The sequence below is a fragment of the Giraffa tippelskirchi genome, chromosome 10, assembly GCF_054371585.1.
Source record: "Giraffa tippelskirchi isolate mGirTip1 chromosome 10, T2T-mGirTip1v1.2.pri, whole genome shotgun sequence".
Taxonomy (NCBI): domain Eukaryota; kingdom Metazoa; phylum Chordata; class Mammalia; order Artiodactyla; family Giraffidae; genus Giraffa; species Giraffa tippelskirchi.
Window position 1 is genome coordinate 30,981,113 of NC_137284.1, and position 21,536 is coordinate 31,002,648.

A 21,536-nucleotide genomic window follows, 5' to 3' on the forward strand; every position below is an offset into this window, starting at 1 on the left:
CTGAGCCCACGTGCTGCAACTATTGAAGCTCGTACGCTTTGGGGCCTGTGCTCCACAACAAAAGAAACCACCGCAATAAGAAGCTTGCACGTCACAACTAGAGTGCAGTCCTGCTTCCCGAAACTAGAGAAATGCCCACACAGCAGCAAAGACCCAGCACAGCCCAATAAATAAATGAATAAAATTACTAAAACAAGAAATAGAAGATGAATACATTAAATATTAAAAGAAAAAAAAAAGAATGCAAACCACTTTGAAAGGCTCAGAATCTTTCTCTACCTTCTCCCATCCCTCCTTGGTCCTTACTTTTGACCTTTCCAGAAGAACCCCATTTCATTTTTTCTATGAAACACCATCAGCCCAAAGCCGGAAGTAGAGCAGACAGGCCACCTTCCCAATTCTACCTAAATTTTCTTCCTAAATTACCAAGACAAATATTTCGGGAAACTGCATTTGGCTGGAATGGTTGGATAATTCATTTTATTTACCATCTAAACGCACTTGAGAGCTGAGAAAGATTCATTCAAGTTGCCGCTTCTTAGTCAGATGCAATTCACAGCAGAAATCGCTACCATCCAAACCCTCCATAACTTCCAAAGGGTAATGGATTTTTTTCAGCCCATCTTTCTTCCCAGCTCATATTTGCTTGAGGATTCCAAATGGATTCTATTTACTGTAATTACTGTTCTAACTGCAGCTCACTTGCAATGTATCAGGTTAATGTTAACAAGATACCCAGCTGATGCTGGTAATGTGTATTCATTGTTCAAACTCTTTATCCACCCCCTTTGGTGTTGTCTCAATTCTATTTTCTGAACCCAAAGGGGAGGGAGTGAAGCCAAGTAACGCTAGTGTTTTTTTTCTCTGTTTCATTCTTCTCTAATGCCACAGGCTTTTTTCTCAATGGATATCCATTGTTCCTGGGTTTTCCTGCTCCTGTATTTACATGGCATGATTGTAAATGTTATGTTTTGCTTAAATCCTGATTTACGTGCTTATCCTCTTGATTTCTTCATGTTATTAGTGTCATTAAATTTCCACTTATTGTTATTTGATTTTTGATGATAAGAATTAGCATCAACAAGGGTCCCAACAATTTGAAAGACACATTTCTCCACTGTATCTCTATAATAAAGCAGAGAAATAATGGCCTAGTGCATCAAGAGTCTTCATCTCTCAAGTACTGAGTAAGGTTATATTCATGTGTAGAAAAAGCACATTTCAGAGTAAAGAAGATTAGAGTTCAAATTCCAGTCTCACCACTTATTTGCTATATGAGTTTAGGTGAATTTACCTCTCTATGCTTGAATTTCCTCATCTAGAAAAGAACAAAACTAACACAACAGTGATCTCACTTTGTTGGGATGTTTCTTGCACACAGTTGTTTAAATTGCATCTGTTAATGACTAGAGTTTATCAATAATTTCAATCATGTAGCCAGATAATAGGACCACAGCACACACAGGTATTTTAATGGGTGTATTTAGGACTTCCAAATGGACTTACTGACCTCAAAGGATTTTAAAGATAAACCCCTTACTACTCGAAGTGTGGTTCACAAACCAGCTGGTCAACATCACCTGGGAACTACCGAAATGCAGGCTGTTAGTTTCTTCCCCAGGAAAAAAATAACAACATAACTCCAGGTAGTTGACAGAAAAGAAAGTGTCCTGACTTTCTGGACAATTTGTTTCAACCTGGATGTCTCAGGAGATGCCAAGAAAAGACAATCCCAAAGAAAACCCTGAAGTCCATTCTGGCTTATTCCATCATGCAAGCAGCTGTAACCCCCCAGGGAACATTTTACCCTCTTCCCAAGAGCAATGATCATTAAGCATAATGAAAAGGAATGCCATTTGTTGATTCAGGTAGAGTCTGAGACACACCACTTTGATGTAAGTCAAACAGTTCCCCTCAAACTCAAGGTAAGTCTCTTTTCCTTTCCATCCAGGTCACCTCATCTGTAAGGTGAGAAGAGCAATTCTTACCTCCAGGGTTGTTTGAGAATCAATGCAAACAGATGTCAAGCCTGATGCCTGGCACATCATAGGTACTTAATTATGGCTGCGGCAGTAGCAGCTTTAGTAATAATGTGTACGGATGGAGGGGGACGTGGGGTTGGAGCTGCTGCCGTCATTACTACCACATCTGCAAAAGGAGTGAACACATCCCAGTTTGCTAAGACTAATTCTTAGTGTCAGTCACCTCCTGCCATGGGGGAGGCCAAGAACAACCAGAGATGGAACAAACAAATTCAACTTCCCTTTCTGTCTCCTAGTAACTTTCTTGGGAAAGCCACTTAACCACTGACAATATCACTTTCCTCATCTATAAAATGGACATAATACCATTTCCTCTGACTCCCTCAGGGCAGAGTGAAGAGCTCATAAAATAAAGCATCTGAAAGTGATTTGCACCCCTATAGCCATGCGATGCCAGCTGAACAAATGGAGAAGATCCCCGTGACCTCTGCTTCCTCCCGGGCCCCAAGGCTTGGTCTTGTGATGATTTTCATCCATTTTTCTCATTCTTCTCTTTTTCTCCCTTTCCCACCAAATCCCCTGCCTTTGTACAGGTCTCCATGACTGCACAGGTTCTCCAGAGGCTCCATCCTGGGTCTTCCTTTCTTCCCCCTTCAATTTATCCATCACTGGGGATGAATGTGTCTCAGAAACTGCCCTTCTCTTTCAAAATCAGAGGTGGCGTGATCAAACGATGGTGGTATGCATGTGTGTGTGGGTGGGGGCGGCAGGGGGGTGGTGGGCGATTTAGCCTCCATAAACTCCATTAGTCTCCACGATGTATCTCCTGCTATGCCAGTGAACTTTCAAGGCAAGGCCTGCAGCCCTCTGCCCACCCCGTCTCTGGCCCCCTCAATGGCACTTCTGCTCTGGTCCTGCAGAGACTGTGGGGCTACCTTGTGCCAAACCCTCGTGGCTTCCTCTCCACTTTCTGAACAACCCCTGCTGGGCTTAGGTCTGAGGGCAAGGCTCCAAAAGCTGATGCTGACTCGTCTCTTCCCCACGGTGAATTCAAAGATAATGAAAGAGACCAAGGTGACCGCCTAGCTTTAGGGCCAGGATTCCTTTCACACTAAAGGAGGTGCGGGGGTGGGAGGTGGCTTCAGTGCTCCCCGAGGAAGATCTTATTCTCCCAGCACTTTAGCATCCACTCTGCCTATAGGCGGGGCCTGCCGGCAGCCACACCTTCCAGGTGTCTATGTGACCTTTGGCAAGTGGGGCTCTGAGCTTCTCTCAGTCTCTGTTTCCTTGTCTATAAAAAGAGGAACCTTATCTCAGGGTTGGTGTGAGGTTTGAATGAAATAAAATATGTGAAAAGAAGCTGGGAGGATGTGGCATATATCAGATGTTTATTGCTACTCCCTCACTTTCTTGATGAAACCTCAAGGGGCCCATCTTCCCAGGGTATATGAACAAATTTTTTTTTTTTTTTTTGGCCATGCAGCACGGCTTGTGGGATCTTAGATTCCTGACCGGAGATCATACTCATGCTCCTGCATAGGAAGAGCAGAGTCCTAACCACTGGATCACTAAGGAATCCCCCAAAACCATTTTTTTGGGTTTTTATATCCAATCATAGCTGCCAGTCATTTATTTCTATAGTGAATATTTATTGATTATCTCCCATGTTCTGGCATGAGGCTGCATGCTAAGGACATAGCAGTGAACAGCATTCCTGTGTCCTCTGAGCTCATGGAGGCTGTCCTCTGACTGCAAACACTAGCTGTGTCCCAGAGGACTGTCCAGTCCAGGAGAAACTCCTTAATTGGTGTCTGGTATCTAAGCAGAAGGATCATGCAAGATGCCTCAGAGTGAGAATGAGGGGCCAACAAAGGACTGCGGTTAAAGCTTTGTGACTGTTACGGACTGAATGTTTATGTTATCTCATCCCAAATCCCTATATTGAAGTCCTAACCCCAGTGTGAAGGTATCTGAAGATGGAATTTGGGAGGTAATTAGGGTTAGATTAGGTCATAAGGGTGAGCACCTCTAATTAGGGTTAGATTAGGTCATAAGGGTAAGCACCTCAAGACAGAGTTAGCGGGTTTCTAAGAAGAGACATAGAGAGTGTGTGTGTGTGTGTGTGTGTGTGTGTGAGCGGGTTTCTAAGAAGAGAGATAGAGAGTGTGTGTGTGTGTGTGTGTGTGTGTGTGTAGGGCCGGGGGGCTCTCTCCACCTGCAAGCACAGAGGAAGTATGAGGCGAGGACATGGCAAGACAGTGACCGTTTGCAAACCAGGAAGAGAGCCCTCACTAGAAATCATATTAGCTGTGACCTCGATCTTAGATCAGTCTCCAAGACTAAGAAAGACATTTCTGTTGTTTAAGCTACCCATAAAGTATTTTGTTATGGCAGTCTGAACTGATTAATGCAGTGACCTTAGTTTCCTATCTTCTATATGCCTCATTTTCCTCACCTGGAAAATAGGGATAATTACAATCCTATCTATGAATTAAAGTAAGGATTAGATGATATAATGTAAAATTCTTAGCCCAGGGACTTGCTCAGTAAATAGTAGTTATTACCATATGACCCAGCAAATCCATTCCTGGCCAAATATCTAGAAAAAAGGAAACCACTAATCTGAAAAGGTGCATGTACCACAATGTCCATAGCAGCACTATATATTATGATAGCCAAGACATGAAAGCAACCTGAATGTCCAGCAACAGATGAACGGATTGAGAAGATGTGACATATATGTATGTGTTTATATATATATATGTATATATATATGTATAATAGAATATTACTCAGTTCATAAAAAGAATGAAATTCCGCTATTTTCAGCAACAGGGATAGACCTAGAGAATATTATGCTTAGTGAACTAAGTCAGACAGACAAATACTGTATACCACTTATATGTGAAATATAAAGTAATTATAAATGAATACATACACAAAAAAGACACCAACTCGCAGAAAACAAATTTGGGGATACCAAAGGGATGAGAGAAGGGAGGAGGGACAAATTAGGAGTTTAGGATTCACGGTACAAACTATTATATGTAAAACTGATAAGCAACAAAGATATACTATGCAGCAAGAGGAATTATATCTATTACTTGTAATAGCCTATAATAGAGTATAATCTGCAAAAATACTGAATCAGTATTTCACACACCTGAAACTAACACAATATTGTAAGTCAACTATACTTTAATTAAAGTTTATATTTAAAAAAATTAAATAAATGATAGTTACCATCCTCTCTGTGCCCAACTGGAAATGTAAGCCACAGGATGACAGAGCTGGAAGGGGTCTTGTCAGTCCCCTCAATGTATGGAGGAAATGAGGCTCAGAGGGGAATGGCTCGCCCAGGATCCACAGCAAGGGGGAATCTACCCTGGGCTCTCTGCCTTCCGCTGCAGGTCTATCCCCGTCCACCCGGGAAGGTCTCGTCCTCCGTCCTCACCACCCATCTCAGCCTTGCGGTCATCCCTGTCATTTGGGTTTCACGTGGTGAGTGGCTCCTGTGTAAGGTGGCTAGGAGATGAGGATCCATCATTGAATTATTCTCTTAAGTTAGGTTGCTGGAATTCTTCTCTTTGAAGAAAACCAAATAGAAGAAAAAAATTCTCATCCATGTTTGCCTTGAAAAATGTGGGCGGCATCAGGGTTATGCTAAAGTGAAGCACATTTATAATAATAGCCCCAGTACCTTTCATTGGTTTTGTCTCTTTTGGTTTGCAAAGCATCTTTGCAAACCCAGAGATTGTTGGGCTAAGACTCTACAATCATTCATTCATTCATTTACTCATAAATACAAATTTAGCTCCTTCCATGGACCAGGCGCGTTTTTGGTGCCAAGGGGTTTAACAACGAATAAGCACACAAAACCCTCTGCCTTCGTGGGGTTTCTGCTCTAGCAGGGGAGACAGACAATATATATGTAAATAAATAAAAATGTAAAGAAATACTGGCAAACGTTAAGAAAAAATAAAGCTGGGGAAGGGAAGAGAGAGAATTATTGTGAGCAGCGAGGAAAACTTTCTCTGAGGTACCTTCTGGGCAGGGAATATTCACATTGCTGGGAGAATGACTGACCCTCACTTTATAGATATGGAAACATGGCCCAGACTCACAGAACAGGTAGATGGTGGACCAGGAAGAAAATTCATATTCTATCCATCCTGGCCCGAGACATGACAAAGTCTCAAGTCTGGGTCCAAACTCAGTCTGCATGGAGATCAAGCTCTTGTGTCTCATCCAACCTCACCACGCACTATCACTGTGCCCTGGGCCCTGAGCTGGGCACTGGGACTAAAGAGACAAAGCGGACATCGTCCCTGCCCTCAGGGAGCTTCCAGGATATTGAAGAATATAAGACAAGTTCATGGGTGACTGTGACTTGTGTTAGAAAGGAACATGTCTACTTCAGGCCCTTCAGAATGGGGCTGCCTCTCCAGCACACACTAAGAGAAAGGTCTCCAATCTCCCGGATCGTCCTCTCTTTGATCAACAAATGTGAATTATGTGCTGGTCCCAGATGCCTCACTGAGAGGGATCACCTGTGTGGTGCCAACCACCCAGGCATCTCTGCAGGTGACCCCCTTTCTCAACACCATGGCCCTTGCCCGGAATACTGTAACTGCCTCCTAACTTCTGCTCCTCCCCGTGCCCATGATCAGCACACCTTTCAGCATATATTTCACTCAGTAGCCAGAGGATCCTATTAAAACTTCTATCAGTCATGACATTCCTCCACTCAGAGACCTCCAGTGGTACCCAACTCATTCAGAGGAAAAGCTAAATCCTTACGTTGGCCTACAAGGCTCTATGCGATCTGCTCCATCTCCCATCCAGGACTTGACTTCCTTCTTATGACTCTCTTCCTTGCTTCCATCCCTTGGTCACACTCATCTCCTTGCTCTGCTTCCCATCCTTCAGGCATGGGCCCACCCCAGAGCCCTTATACACTTGACCCTTGAACAATGCTGAGGCTAAGTCACGTGTAACTTAGAGTTGGTCCCGTGTCCCAGGTTCCTCTGTAGCTGTGGATTCAACCAACCGCAGGCCCCATCTACGGTAATCTTTACTTCTGAAAAAGATGTGTGTAAGTGGACCCATGCAGTTCAAACTGTGTTATTCAAGGGCCCACTCTACTTGCTACTCTGCCTGGAATGTTCTTCCTGCAGGTATTCACGAGACTTGCTCTCTTACCTCCTAGGAGTCTTTGTCCAAAGCTCTACTTTGATTTGTAGACCTCAGCCCATCCCCATCCCAACATTCCTTGTTGTTATCCCGTCACTCAGTCGTGTCCAACTCTTTGCGACCCCATGGACTGCAGCACTCCAGGCTTCCCTGTCCTTCACTATCTCCCAGAGTTTGCTCAGATTCATGTCCACTGAGTCCATGCTATCTAACCATCTCATCCACTGCTGCCCTCTTTTCCTTCTGCCTTCAATCTTTCCCAGCATTAGGGTCTTTTCCAATGGGTTGGCTCTTCACATCAGGTGGCCAAGGTATTGGAGCTTCAGCTTCAGCATCAGTCCTTTCAGTGAATATTCAGGACTGATTTCCTTTAGGATGGATTGATTGGATCTCCTTGCAGTCCAAGGGACTCTCAAGAGTCTTCTCTAACACCATAGTTCAAAAGCATCAGTTCTTGGGCATGCAGCCTTCTTTATGGTCCAACTCTCACATCCATACATGACTACTGGAAAAATCATAGCTTTGACTATACAGACCTTTGGTGGCAAAGTGATGTCTTTGCTTTTCGATACACTGTCTCCTTATTTCCACCTTCTTCTCCTTTTCATTTATCACCTTCTCTTATATGGTATCATTCATTCACCTATTTTGCTTACTATCTGTCTCTCTTACTAGAACAAAACCCTGTAAGGACAGGGATTTCTGGCACATAATGGGAAAGTGCCAGGAATATCAAAGGTGCCTGATAAATATCTGTTGAACAAATAAATATCTAGAGAAATCACCTTCCCCACCCCAAGCCTATTTCTCCTCTGATATCTGTTTTTCTATTGATGGTAGGACCCCCCAGTGGCTCAGTAAGCCTTGGTTGGAGCCAAACAGTGATGAAAGTATTTTGTCTACCCTGTACTGATGGTTTCAAGACTATATGCATTTGCCAAAACTAATCCAATTGTACTTTATTATATGTAAATTATACTTTAATAAAGCTTGATATTAAAAAAAAAAAAGGTCCAACAAGTCTTGCTTGGAGCTGAGGAGCTGATGACCCTGGGCTGGCTTCATGGAAACAAAGTTAAACTTTCTGGTTCCTCTTCTTTCCCCACCCCTCAAATCCAAGTGCAACCTGAGTTTTCTCATCTGTACGATCAAAGTAATACTACCTATTCCATAAACTGAAATGAGATTATGTGAGTTAAGGTTTGAGAAATAATATTTGCCACAGAGCAGATGCCTGATAAAAAAAATCCTTCAGCTGACACTGAATTCTGGGGAGCCTTGCTCCTGAACATCTCCAAAACATGTCAATTTCTCACCCTCTTTCCCAGCCCTGCTGCTGCCAGATGAGTCAGGAGCTGGAGCGAGCCCTACTTGGAGGAACAGAAAGCACTAAGGGGTAGGAAGGAGAGGCATATGGTGAGGGGTGACCCCAACTGCCAAAAGGCGTTCAGTTTTAGTTGAATCTCCAACCCAAATGCAATCAGCAGCAGTCAGTGTACCAGGGGTGAGACCACAACTCCCTAGCGCCACAGAGCTTCCGGGGCTCCCCCTGAACCGAGTGCCCTCCTCCGTCCTGTCTCCTCTGCCCTAGTCATGTCCAAGCTCCATGCAACAGGCCTCCTCTCTCTAAATGGGTGCTTTACACCGCTGCCTGGGCGACATCTGTGGGAACAGAAAAAGCCACAGAGCGTGACTGCCTGCAGCTAATTGATTTGTTTGAGTTGCTGACAGAAGGATGCGCACAGTCCCCACTGAAGATTAGGGGTGGGGGGGCATTCCAGGCAGAGAGAGCTGGGCCAGACAGAGAGGTGGGGGGAGGTGGGAGCTCACCTTGGCTCTCTAGACTGGCCTGCAGGGTCGTCCTGCAGCAGACTCCCTGTCGGCCTCTGTGAGTTTCCTCCAAGGAGAAGAAAAAGAGACAAGCAGGAAGGGAAGAAAGGGCACAGGGTGGGAAGGAGAGAGAGAGGCAAACAGCAGGAAACAGACATAAAAATGGACTCAACAACACATTTAGGTTTTTGAGCATTTACTATGCCCCAGGTCCAAGTTCTCACTTAAAGAAGCAGATAAGAAAAAAGGCAATGTGAGGGAAGAGAGGTGGACCAGAGAAAGAGGCAAAGGCAGGAAAACGATGGAGGGACCCAGGCGGCTGGGTACCCTGGTCCGGCCAGGCTGATGATGGATAAACAAGATCAGCTCCTAAATCCTGGGATAAACCCACCTCTGAGTTAGACGTTAATGAGGGGGAAAGGACAAGGATCTCCCTGGGCCCTAAGTACTTTTACCTTAGGCGAGAGGAGAGCAAGGATGAGCCAGCATGAGGGCACAGAGGAGAATGCCCACTGTGGGCAGGAGAGGGGAGGAAACAGCGTGAACACCATGCAGCTCCCTCCCGGGACCACAGCATCTCTGACTCTGACATCCCCTAACCTTGTGTTTCAACTGAGTTTACAGATCTTTCTTGACTTATGATGGCACTATGTCCCTATAAATCCCTCATAAATTGAAAATATAAGCCAAAAATGTTCTTGCACACCTAACCTACAGAACGCCACAGCCTAGCCTCGCCTACCTTAAATGTGCTCAGAACACTTACGTTAGCTCACAGTTGGGCAAAATGATCTAACCCAAAGCCTATTTTATAATAAAGGGTTGATGTCAATTATTGCACTAAAAGTGAAAAACAGGACGGTTGTATCTGTCGTTCACCCTCATGATTGCGCAGCTGGCTGGGGACTATGGCTGCGGCCAGCCGGCACCACCAGGGAGTATCATTCAGCACATCACCTGCCTGGAAAGGATCAAAGTTCCAACTTCAAAGTATGCTGAATTGTGTGTTGCTTTCAAACCATCGTAAAGTCAAACCATCTTAAATTGGACCACTATAAGTGGGAACCATCCATAGTTTAAACCTGTTTTCTTTGGGGATTTTCCTTCCCTTCAAACCTACCTGCTAAAATGACAGTACAGGGAAGGCTCCTGGTGATGATTTGCAGACAGGGAGCATCTTCGCTCTGATGGTCAAGCCCAGGAAGGTTTTCTGACCTAAGCAATCTCATTTCTAGACTGGATTTTAATGTGGTTATTGGGGAAAAAATAGTCTTTGCCTTGAACCTGACACACCAGACACTGAATTGCTTAGACATGCTAAGCCTCATCTGTCACTCTGTAAATGCGCCATCCTGGAGCTGTGACGATCTCTAATGCATCATGGTTTATAAATGAGCCTGACGTGCTGCCTGGTACATGAAAAACACTTATAATCCATCAGGTAAATCAGAAACACTGCAAAAATAGCTTACAGGTTATATACCTACTGCCAAGAAAAGCTACAAAGGAGATATGCATGATCAACCAGCCAGAGATGTGCAATTAAAATAAAAGAAGGAATAAAGAGGGGGATTGAGAGAACAGTGCAGTGGTATTTACCAAGGGTTGCCAAACTCTGGCCTGTGGACCAGATTCAGCTGGCTGGTTTTTATGAATAAAGTTGTATTGGCACATAGACACATCCATTTGTTTACACATCCTCTAAGGCTGCTTTCCTCTACAAGGCAGAGTCCAGCAGTTATGACAGAAATTATATGACCTGCAAAACCTAAAACATTTGCCATCTAGGCCTTTATAAAAAGAATCTTGCCAACCTCCAGGATATAATATACGTTCATACTTTCGTGTTCACAATGGCTAAATCTAGGGTATGATGTTTTCCGTGACCTCGGTTTTTCCACTTATAAAATGGGTTTATAATAACCAACTCCCAAACTGAGAATTAAGGTTCTTAAAAAGTTACATAAAAGCACTCTACCCTGCTTGAAACATAGGGAGCTCTCATCAAATAGCATCTCTGTGTTACTGACATTGTTTTAGCAGATGCTGCTTCCAGGAGACAGAGAAGTTCAGGGGAGGCAGGGCTGGTTAACAAACTGCACCATGATAAAATGAATTCCAGGGACCTCTGAAGGAAGGTGAGGGAAGCGAACGCTTAGTGAGTGACACTCTCTGCCAAGTTCGTATTATTTTGTCTCTGATTTTCAGAAGAACTCAGCACCATGTAACAAGGGAGGATGTTGAGGCTCAGGAAGGTCAAAGTCACACAAAGCCAGGGAAAGCAAGCCCAGTTCTGTGTGCTTCAAAGCTTAAGCCCATTGATCTGAGTGTTTGATGAAGCTGCTGTTATTTTACTTAGAAGAAAACGAATTAGTGGTGACACAGTGGCCTTTCTCCAAATGCTTGTATTTCCGGGTATGAAAGGTCCTTGATTTACAGGAGTTTCCGAGGACAAAACCAGGACAAAATCTGTCCCTTTTCTGATCTCATTCTGTCTCAAGGATACATGATAATCTCCACATGAAATGCACAAAACAAAAAGAATCTGAAGTCCAAGAGGTTTAAGCCTATCCTAAAAATAATACACCAAGAAGGAAATAATATTCTGCATGCACAGAGTACTGGTGAGTTATAAAAAAATCACAAGAGGGGATGATATTTGATAATACTATGTGGTATGCTTGTAATTTGTTTATGAGAATAGATCATAAATCTTCTCACCACACACACACACACACACACACACACACACACAATGGTAACAATACAGAAGTAGTGGATCTGTTAATTAGCTTGATGTAGTGATCATTTCGGGCTTCCCTAGTGGCTCATATGGTAAAGAATCTGCCTGCAATGCAGCAGACATGGGTTCGATCCCTGGGTCGGGAATATCCCCTGGAGAAGGGAATGGCAACCCACTCCAGTAATCTTGCCTGGAGAATCCCATGGACAGAGGAGCCTGGTGGGCTACAGTCCATGGGGTTGCAAAGAGTCGGACACGACTGAGTGACTCTCACTCACTCAGTGATCAATTCACAAGGTATGTGTATACCAAGCATCAACTTGTACACCTTAAATATATACAAATTTTATGCCAATGTTATCTCAACAAAGCTGTTAAAAATAATTGATAGACATTTCCCTGGTGGTCCAGTGGTGAAGAGTCTACCTGCCAGTGCAGGGGACACAGGTTCGATCCCTGGCCCAGGAAGATTCCATGTGCTGTGGAGCAGCTAGACCCATGTGCCACAACTACTGAGCCTGCATGCTCTAGAGTCCGTGCTCTGCAACAAGAAGCCACCACAATGAGAAGCACTCACATCCCAGCTAGAGTGGCCCCTGCTTGCCACAATTAGAGAAGGCCAGCATGCAGCAACGAAGACCCAGCACAGCCAAAACCAAACTTAAAAATAAATAATTAAAAAATAATTCATAGCATAAATATACAGTAATATAAATGAGATCTAAAACTTAGAAAAAGTAAAGCACAGAGAAAAGTAATAAAAAAATTTTCCTAAAAATGTAAAAAAAACAATCACATGAGGAAGGTGAGACACATGTCCTATCCTCCCATTTTACAGAGAAGGAAAACCAAGACCCAGAAGAGTAGGTGCACAAGTCACAAGGCTTGCTGGCTATAATCAGGGCTTCGGCTCAAGCCTGAGTTCTCTGAGACATGAGTGATAAACCACAGGGCCGCAGCAGAACAGATTTACACAATTGAGTGTTTGTCAAGATGAGAAATGAAAATTACTCTGCTCCTTTTAGCAGCCAGAGTCAAAAACTTGCAAGGGAAAAAAAATTTAAAAAGCATTTTCTACCCCAGGAGGTCTGAGGGGCCCAAGTGTGGCAGAACCTCTCATATTCCTTAGACCTACAGCTTTGGAAGTGCCCCCAGGGCACCCGTGCAGGAGTGACCACCCATCAACGGTCAGGGCATCTGGGCAAGACAAGCACATGGTCTGGTGCCTGCCAGCCCTGCATCTAGACACAGATCCAAGGAGAGGAAAGAGAACTTCTTGTCCTATATTTAACAGCTTCTGCAAGAGCATGGGTAGCAGTTATAAGGGGGCCCTGGAGGCTGGGATTCAAGTCCCCCTAACTAGTCGAGTGACTGAGGAAAGTGACAACCTTTTCCACCCTCAAGCTCTTCATCTACTATAGAGGGATACTACTTGTATCTACCCCTTGGGTTTCTGTACAGTCTAAACAAACAAATACATGTGAAATAAGTGTCTAATGCCCGGTACAGAGTCTGTAGTAAAGTGTGGTGGTTATCACCGTTGCCGCCACCACCACCGCTACAACCCTAAGCTGCCTGACAGCACGCTGGAAGAGAAGGACCACTTCCGGGCCTCCCGGTCTGACTCTCCTCACTATTTGACCCGAGTTAAGCCACATAAGCCCTCTGAGCTTTAGTTTTCTCTCCTATCAAATGGAAATAATAAGCCCTGTAATATCTGTCTAGTGGGGTCATTAAGGGGATCAAGGAAGATAAATAGATATGAAAGGGCTTTGTAAACAGTGAAGTGGTGTTCACAAACGAATCAAGGTCATTACCAGCATCCCTATTGTTAGTGTGCAATGATGGAAGAGTCACTGTATTGGGAAAGGAACTAACCTGTGGAACCATTCCTATTCATTTTTGTATCTAATAGAACAATACCTTTTTTTTCTCCCCCTTTGGACTTTTATTTCATGATCTGGTGCTTGCTCTCAGCAACCATTTCCACACTATGTATTCATAGTGAATATTATAATGAGGTCTATCTTTTTAAAATTTTTTTCCTACTACTGTATCCCAGGAAGAGAGACTTCTTCTGTGACAGGCAAGCATTATCCTCATTTTACAAACAAAGCTGTCCTGGGTCCCTGGCAGGGACCCTCCTCCTGTCTCTCTCTCCCCACTCCCTGCCACAGCCCACAGGCCAGAAGACAGAGCACATGGGATGCCGGTTACACACGTTGGGAGCAGTTTCATCAAGTGACCAGGGGGAAGCCCTTTTCAAAAGATCCCACTAAAGAAAACAGTGACTAACATTAGTTAGGGAAGCCTGGTGGCTCAGATGGTAAAGAGTTTGCCTGTAATGCAGGAGACCCACGTTCAATCCCTAGGTCTGGAAGATCCCCTGGAGAAGGAAATGGCTTCCCACTCCAGTATTCTTGCCTGGAGTATTTATTCCATGAACAGAGGAAGCCTGATGGGCCACAGTTCATGTGGTTGCAAACTGTCAGACACAACTGAGTGGCTTTCACCACTCACTAAACAAGGCAGTAGCTAACATATGCCTTGGCTAAGGGTTATAGTCTCTTACCTAGAAGTTTCCAAAGAAACGGCACGCTCTTAAATGCTGCATGCTCTCTTAAAGTATCTCTGAAGGCGCACGTGTTGCAGATTCGGGTCAGGATGTTTCTCCCTCTGTTCATGGCCAGCTCTGACATCAGCTTGCTTTAGAGATGGCCTTGTTGATAAAGATGGAGGGTGAGGAAGGCAACCTCCATCAGTCCCCAGGGCATAGGTGGTGGTTTAGCCACGAAGTTGTGTCCGACTCTTGCAACCCCATGGACTGTAGCCTGCCAGGCTCATCTCTCCATAGGATTCTCCAGGCAATAATACTGGAGTGGATTGCCATGCCCTCCTCCAGGGGAATCTTCCTGACCCAGGACTCAAACCTGCATCTCCTGCGTTGCAGGTAGATTCTTAACCAACTGAGCTACAAGGGAAGCCCTCAGGGCATTGGTGGAGCCATCCAAAATATCACCTGGAGATGTCCTCCACTCCACCTTGAGTCCCAGCTCAACCATCTAGGAGTATGACACTGGCGGGGTGGGCAGGTCATAATCCTTAGTGAGGGGCAGAGACAGTTATCACGAGACTCCGAGTGCAGGCAGGTCTCGCTCCACCAACCATCCTTCCTGCACTGGTCCCCACCACAGAGACTGTGCTGAAGGGGAGATCGCAGCCTTCTCCCAGGTCCTCCAGGCTCAACCCAGCAGATGAGCTGGAGGACCAGGAGACAGGCTGAGGACTGTGTCCTGCAGGGCTCCAGGGTCCTTGCCACAGCCACCCATAGGCCAGGCATAGGCCGTGAAGCAGCAGCAAACCTCCCCCCAGCCCCACCTCCGTGGGTCACAGTCTATGGGATCCACACGGCAGCCTCAGGAGCCTGGGGGCTGGCTGGATCCTGGGCACCTGGCTCCCTCAGCGATGAAGGCTGAGCAGGGTCTGAAGACCTGGCCCTGAGGGTGCTGCCAGCTGAGATCTGCCCCTCGGCCAGGTCTGGTACTAGCAGAAGGACCCAGCCTAGGTGCTGGACGAACCCTCCCGAGCAGGCCAACAGGCCATGTGGGACACCCTCCCCTTAGCCAGGGCCTGGACCTTGGAGGGTGAATGTTTAGCCTTGGGACCTTGCCCTTTCTTGTCAGAACAGATCGCATTTGTTTTGGTGGAGGTTCACAGGAACATGGTTACCTGACCGTGATCTGACCTCTAGAACAAAAGCTCTGACACCAAGACATTTGCAACCACTAACCACGCCCCTCTCTCATCTTTCCTATAAAAGGGCGTTGCTGAAAGCTGTTGCGGAGTTCAGGGTTTTTAAAGCATGAGTCACCTGTCTTCTTGCAGGGTCCTGCAATGAACCTTGCTCTGCTCCCAACTCTGATGTTTTGGTATTGTTCGGCCTCACTGTGCATTGAGCACATGGACCTGAAGTAACATGAGGACTCAGGGTTTTGCAGATGTGTTTTTGTGAAGAGTTGACTCAATCACTCTTGCTTTGACCACCCTGATGGTAACCCACTGTCTTGGCAGTTCCTGTGGCATGTCTAAGGAGGACATTTTAAACAGCCAAGTGACGACTGATACAGCATCATCACAAATGCTGTCCATGGTACAGCAGGTATTAAGTTATTCCTCAATAAACAATTACTCTACATCAAGTTCTCCCATCCTGCCAAGTAAAAAAAAAAAAAAAAGAGTAGGAAATGAATGTAACTGATGACATTTCTGGGGCTCAAATTTATGCCTGGGGTTGATAAACCCTAAATTATCTCACCCACTTCTACCAGCAATTACCGGAGTTGAATGTGTCCAAGGGTGGTGTGTGTTTATAGGTAAACAAGCACTGGAAGACACACCACAAGAACACTTGATTCCTGGAACATCAAAATAGCTCCTGTACCACTATGCATGAGGCTGAGAGATGGAAACAGACTAAATGGAATGGAAATGTTTCCCTGTTGATGTTAACACAGTAATTACCATGCCCAGAGCCAGATTTGCCATGATCTAGGGCTACCCGGGAAATACCGCTTCTTTACAGCACTCCCATCCTAAAGGCTTCTGAGCTCTGGTAAAATCTAGGCTATAATCATCGCTGCAGTCCTGCTAGATAAGAATCCTCCAAGATGCCTTAGAATTATTAGGTCTTCATCCACTTAGCAAACTTCCCTCCTCCAACATGGGGCTGACAATTTCAGGAATTAAACAATAGATATTTCTAAAATGAACTTCAGCACAGCACCCGTTGTGTGAATGTCAGCACTATAGCATGTTTGTTTACAGGCCTGGGCAGCCTGTGAGATGAAGGTCTCTCCTTGGGGAGCTCTGGCCAGATGGGGCTATTGTCAGGGCTGGGGATTCTCAAGATAGGATGTATGTCAATCCCTCGTGGGCCCTGTGAAAAATGTTTAGGTCACTACATGCAAAAAACAGAATACATAATTGAACATGCAGTATGATCAGAGGACTACCAAATTATGCATTTGCAAGATGCTGCATTCAAAAATTGATGTGGGTAGTGAGGGTAGGAAATACCTTCTTCCTTTCCTTTCCTTTCCTCCCCTTCATTTCCTCTCTTCCTTCCTTCCTACTTTCTGTCCTAATTTCCTCTAAGCCTCCTTTCCTCCTTTCTCTCAATAAATACCATGGGTGAGGCATTGTGCTAGATACTGATGATACTACAGTAAAAATGAAAAAAAAAAAAGCCTTATCTTTCATTGTACATTATGCATTTTCACAAACCATTTTTTTAAAATAATAAAAAGGCATATTTTGACATAAAAATAAATATATTATTAAAAACAACAGGTTGTGAAGCTTTCCAAGACAAACATGGAACCTGGCATATTGACTGGATTGCTGATGCTACTCAAGATTTATTGGCAATAGTTACCCATGATCAAGGTTTTCTGGGTTTTTTTTTTTTAAGGTGGGGGAATCCTAATTTCCTAGAGATATGTACTGAAGTATTTATAGATGGAATAACATGATGTCATGGACTTTGACTCAGAGTAACCCAAAAGCCAGGTATTGATAATCGCTGATGCTAGGTGGTAAGTACATAGGGGTTATTATATGAGCTTCTAGTTTTGCATAAGTTTGAAATTTTCCATAATAAAAGCAAAACAAAGTCAAAATATATGTAAGTACAATGGGACAAGTCTGATGGAAAATGCTGAGGTCCTGGGGGGTTTGGGGGTGGAGGTGGGGGGGATGGAGAAAAGGAGAGTAGGTACCTAGGCAGAAGAGAGAAGATCTAAAAAATAACTTTACCTCCTTCTACTTCTATCATTAAATTTCATCAAACACAAACACATCCCTCCAGTATTCAGGTTGTTCATTATATAGAATCACGACCTCTGCCTCCATGGGTCCCCAGTGTACTTTGTATGGTTTAACGATAGTATTTATTCTGCTATATTATCATTCATTTATGTGTCTGACTTCTTTGTTGACTCCAAGAGGGCAGAGATTACACTTTCCCATTCTTGAGTCCCAGTTCTTCATACAGGGATGGACATAACAGTGAATACCTTGTTAAACTGATCTCACAAAATCCTGGTATAATAGGTAAGTTTGCAAATGTTTCCCCTAAAATTGCAATAACTGATGTCACAGGTCAGAGAGAATCTGTATATGAAATATAAAAGTTAGATTGGCATCTTTTCCCAGTTCAGAGCAGTGCGTTGATTCTGCCCACACAAAGAACCTCTCCCCTTTCAGCTGGAGTAGGAATCTGTCTTGGGCCAAGTTTGTCGTCAAAGGAATTACCAAAGAGCATGCAGGACTATGCTCCCCCACTACCCATTCTCAAAATGGAGGAAGTAAAGCCAAAAGTTGGTATTCATGCCAGGAGAAACCACTTCAACCATAAAAGCAAATTTCAATTCCAGTGATCAAGTTGAATACCACTGCTTGGGATTTGAGTGACTGGATGTACTGTCAGATATTTAGCCATCTCAAGGCCCAGTTCCCTTAAGATGTTAAGGGTCACTTTTATGAATGAACAGGCTAGCAATGAGACCTTCTCATTATCTATGAGGTACCTTTAAGTGAGAAGGGAAATTTCTTAAATCTAACCCTCACTCCTACTTGCAGAATGTATTGTAGGAATCTCAACTCCACCATGTCCTGAAATGAACTAAAACCATCCCCACGTGACGTCTTCCTCCTGTTGAGTCTCATCTTGCTGAAAGGTGACAACCACCCTTGTTGAGTGGTAGTCCTCACCAGGCCTGCCCTGCCCAGTACCCCCAACAGACCAAACCGCCAGGCATGCCACAGCCTAGTCACATTACACAACTGCATGCAACTGTGCATGTAGGAGACCTCACAAATATCATACAATCTGTGACAATGTGGCAAGGTGGCACCGGGGACCCTGACTACAGAACCTAGATGTCAGATTCAGATGAGGCTGAAGGCAATCACATTAGACCCTGGGAGTAATACAGGTGGAGGCCTAAGAGCTGAGAGACGTATATCTGTGTCACCACCATCAGAGTCTGGGGAAGCCTGAGAAGCTGAACTCAATGACATCTCACAGACTCATCTGATGTTTTTAGCTATAGAGGGATCCTTTGTATTTGTTAATACCCTGGTGGTTCAGGTGGTAAAGAGTCTGCCTGCAATGCAGGAGACCCGGGTTCAATCCCTGGATCACGAAGATCCCCTGGAGAAGGGAGTGGCAACCCACACCAGTATGCTTGTATGAAGAATCCCACGGACAGAGGAACCTGGTGGCTACAGTCCATGGGGTCACAAAGAGCCGGACACTACTGAGTGACTTTCACTTTTACTTTCTTGGGTTAATTGCAGTAAAATGCCACCTGTATCAGGTTTATGAGTTTAGAGAGCTCATTTTCACCAAGCCTCAAGCCTCTGCCTGACTAAGCCTCTGCCTAATTAAGCCTCTGCTGGGCTAGTTCCCAAACCCACCACAAGGTCAGAGTGATATATTTTAAGCTTGAACCAAGTCATGCTATCATCCCTTCAAACCCTTCCATATCCACATCCAAGGAGCTACTTCCTCTGAGTTCCAGTCCTTGGGTCCTCCCCTCCCTCTCTGGGCCCAGGGCGGTAACAGCTCCCCACTGTTGCCAGCTGCTGGGAACTTCATCATCACCTAGCCAGCCTTGTGCTTGCCCGAACCTCCATAAATAGCCCATTCATTAAACCCTCTTTAGTCATCCCATTTGAATGTGCCATCTATTTCCTGCTGATAAATACACAGACTATTTTGTAAAATAATAATAAAAAAGGGAAGGGACTTCCCTGGCGGTCCAGTGGTTAAGAATTCACCTGCCAATTCAGGGGACATGGGCTCGATTCCTGGTCTGGGAAGATCCACAGGCTGTGAAGCAACTCAGCCCATGAGCCACACACAACTACTGAGACAATGAGCCTAGAGCTCATGCTCTGCAACGAGAAGCCATGGCAATTAGAAACCAGTGCACAGCAACTAGAGAGTAGCTGCTGCTCGCCTCAACTAGAGAAAACCCACGTGCAGCAACAAAGACCCAGTGCAGCCAAAGAAAAGAATAACAAAGGGGAAAAAAAGAAGGGGCAGTTGCTCCTCCAGATATCAACCTATACTCTTTCAGTAGTGTAGAATAGATGAGGAGATAAACAAATATGTCAACAGGAGAGGATCAGAGGCCTTCTCTATGTGGGATGTGATATATGCTGGAGGTGACAATTCAATGAAAGTGGAGGAAAGAACAGGCTATTCAATAAACAATGTCAGGACCACTATCTAACCACACAGAGAAGTAAAGCTTGTACCATACACACTGGGGAGATGCTTACTTACAAGTCAAGTCTCAAAACTAGACACTAAGTTCCTCCGTACTTAGCACATATTCAGAAACTCAAAGAATCACAGAAGTTGGGATAAAAACAGATGTACCTCAAGAGATCTTCTGCACCAGATCCCTGCATCCTCTTAGGAAAAAGGATCATTCCCATTTCATAAGTGAAAAAACTGAAACCAAGACCAATTAAATGGCTTATCCAGACTCACCTAAGAAGCAGCAAAGAGGACACAAATCAGTAGGGCCAGATCTTACACAGCTTTGAATTTGAAGGCAAGACATGTAACTGCTGAGTTTTGCACTGTTTTTCCCCACACCCAGTTTTATGTGCAGAGGCTTGAACACAATGAGTGCAGACAGCTGCTTCATGTCAGCAGAGGGGGAAATAATACCTGTTCATCAGGGAGCTAATTCTGCAAAGCGCACCATCTAATCGGTACCGTATACACGTAAATAGGATGCTCTAATCAGCAGGAAGACATGAACTGCAATCTATCCCTCATGGACCCAAAATATAATGGAGCAAAATTGAAGGTTTTACGACGCACAAAGCACTTTACTTGGAAGACTGATGCTTTTCTAGGCAAGGTGTTCATTTCCAGAACAAGTTCCCACACTTTCTGACATCCAATCCCTGGGAAACCGTGAGCACCAAACAAAGAAACGTCTGGGGCAGTTTTTCCATATTTTTGGAGTCTGTGGGAGACAGAACAGTGCAAAGATTAAAAGCACAGATTTAGAAGCCAGGCAGACCTGGGTTCAAGCCCTCCTCTACTATTTCATAAGTCTGTGACCCTAGGTGAATCTCAGCATCTCCAAACTTGTTCTCTTCCAAGTAAGAGAAGGGTAATAAAATCCTATTAGAGTGCTAGGATATTCAATAAAATAACAGAAGTAAAGTGTCAGCACATCCTTAACAATCAAGGAGCTTTAACCATTACTATTAGGCCGATTTCCTTGTGTGACCCATTGTCTTATACAAACAACGTTCCCCAGGGAGGGTTCTAAAGTGTTAGTAATCTAACCCTGCTGGATTGAGCACATTGGTTCTTGGAGCACAGCCCTGGTATATTTTACTGGCCTGTACTTTTTTCCTTTAAATTTAATTGACAATAAATTAAAATTCTAACATTTCACATAAAGATCTGGGTTTCCATTTTCTCTTGGAAGAGTAAAAGGTGCGGTGACCAAACCTCTGCATTCCCTTTTGGCCACACTGAGGTGTATTTAAATGGCAGATGCCCCCTTTCGAAGGGCCACCATGGACTCTCCACCACCACAGCCCTATTGCCCCACCAGCCTGATCCTTCCAAATATCTGAGTTTAGGACTCATTCTGATATGAAGCTTTCCTTCCCCACCCTGAAGGTAAAAAATGTGGATTCAGCAAATGTAACACATTTGGCAAATGGCAACTTCTGATGTCATAACTGTG

The 21,536-nt window shown here is 44.5% G+C and overlaps 1 protein-coding gene across 1 annotated transcript in view; it reads right to left on the reverse strand.

The window, feature by feature from the left end:
- Positions 1 to 21,536, reverse strand: part of TENM4 (teneurin transmembrane protein 4) — an 848,025-nt gene that overhangs the window by 734,797 nt on the left and 91,692 nt on the right. The gene's annotated exons all lie outside the window — the stretch shown is intronic.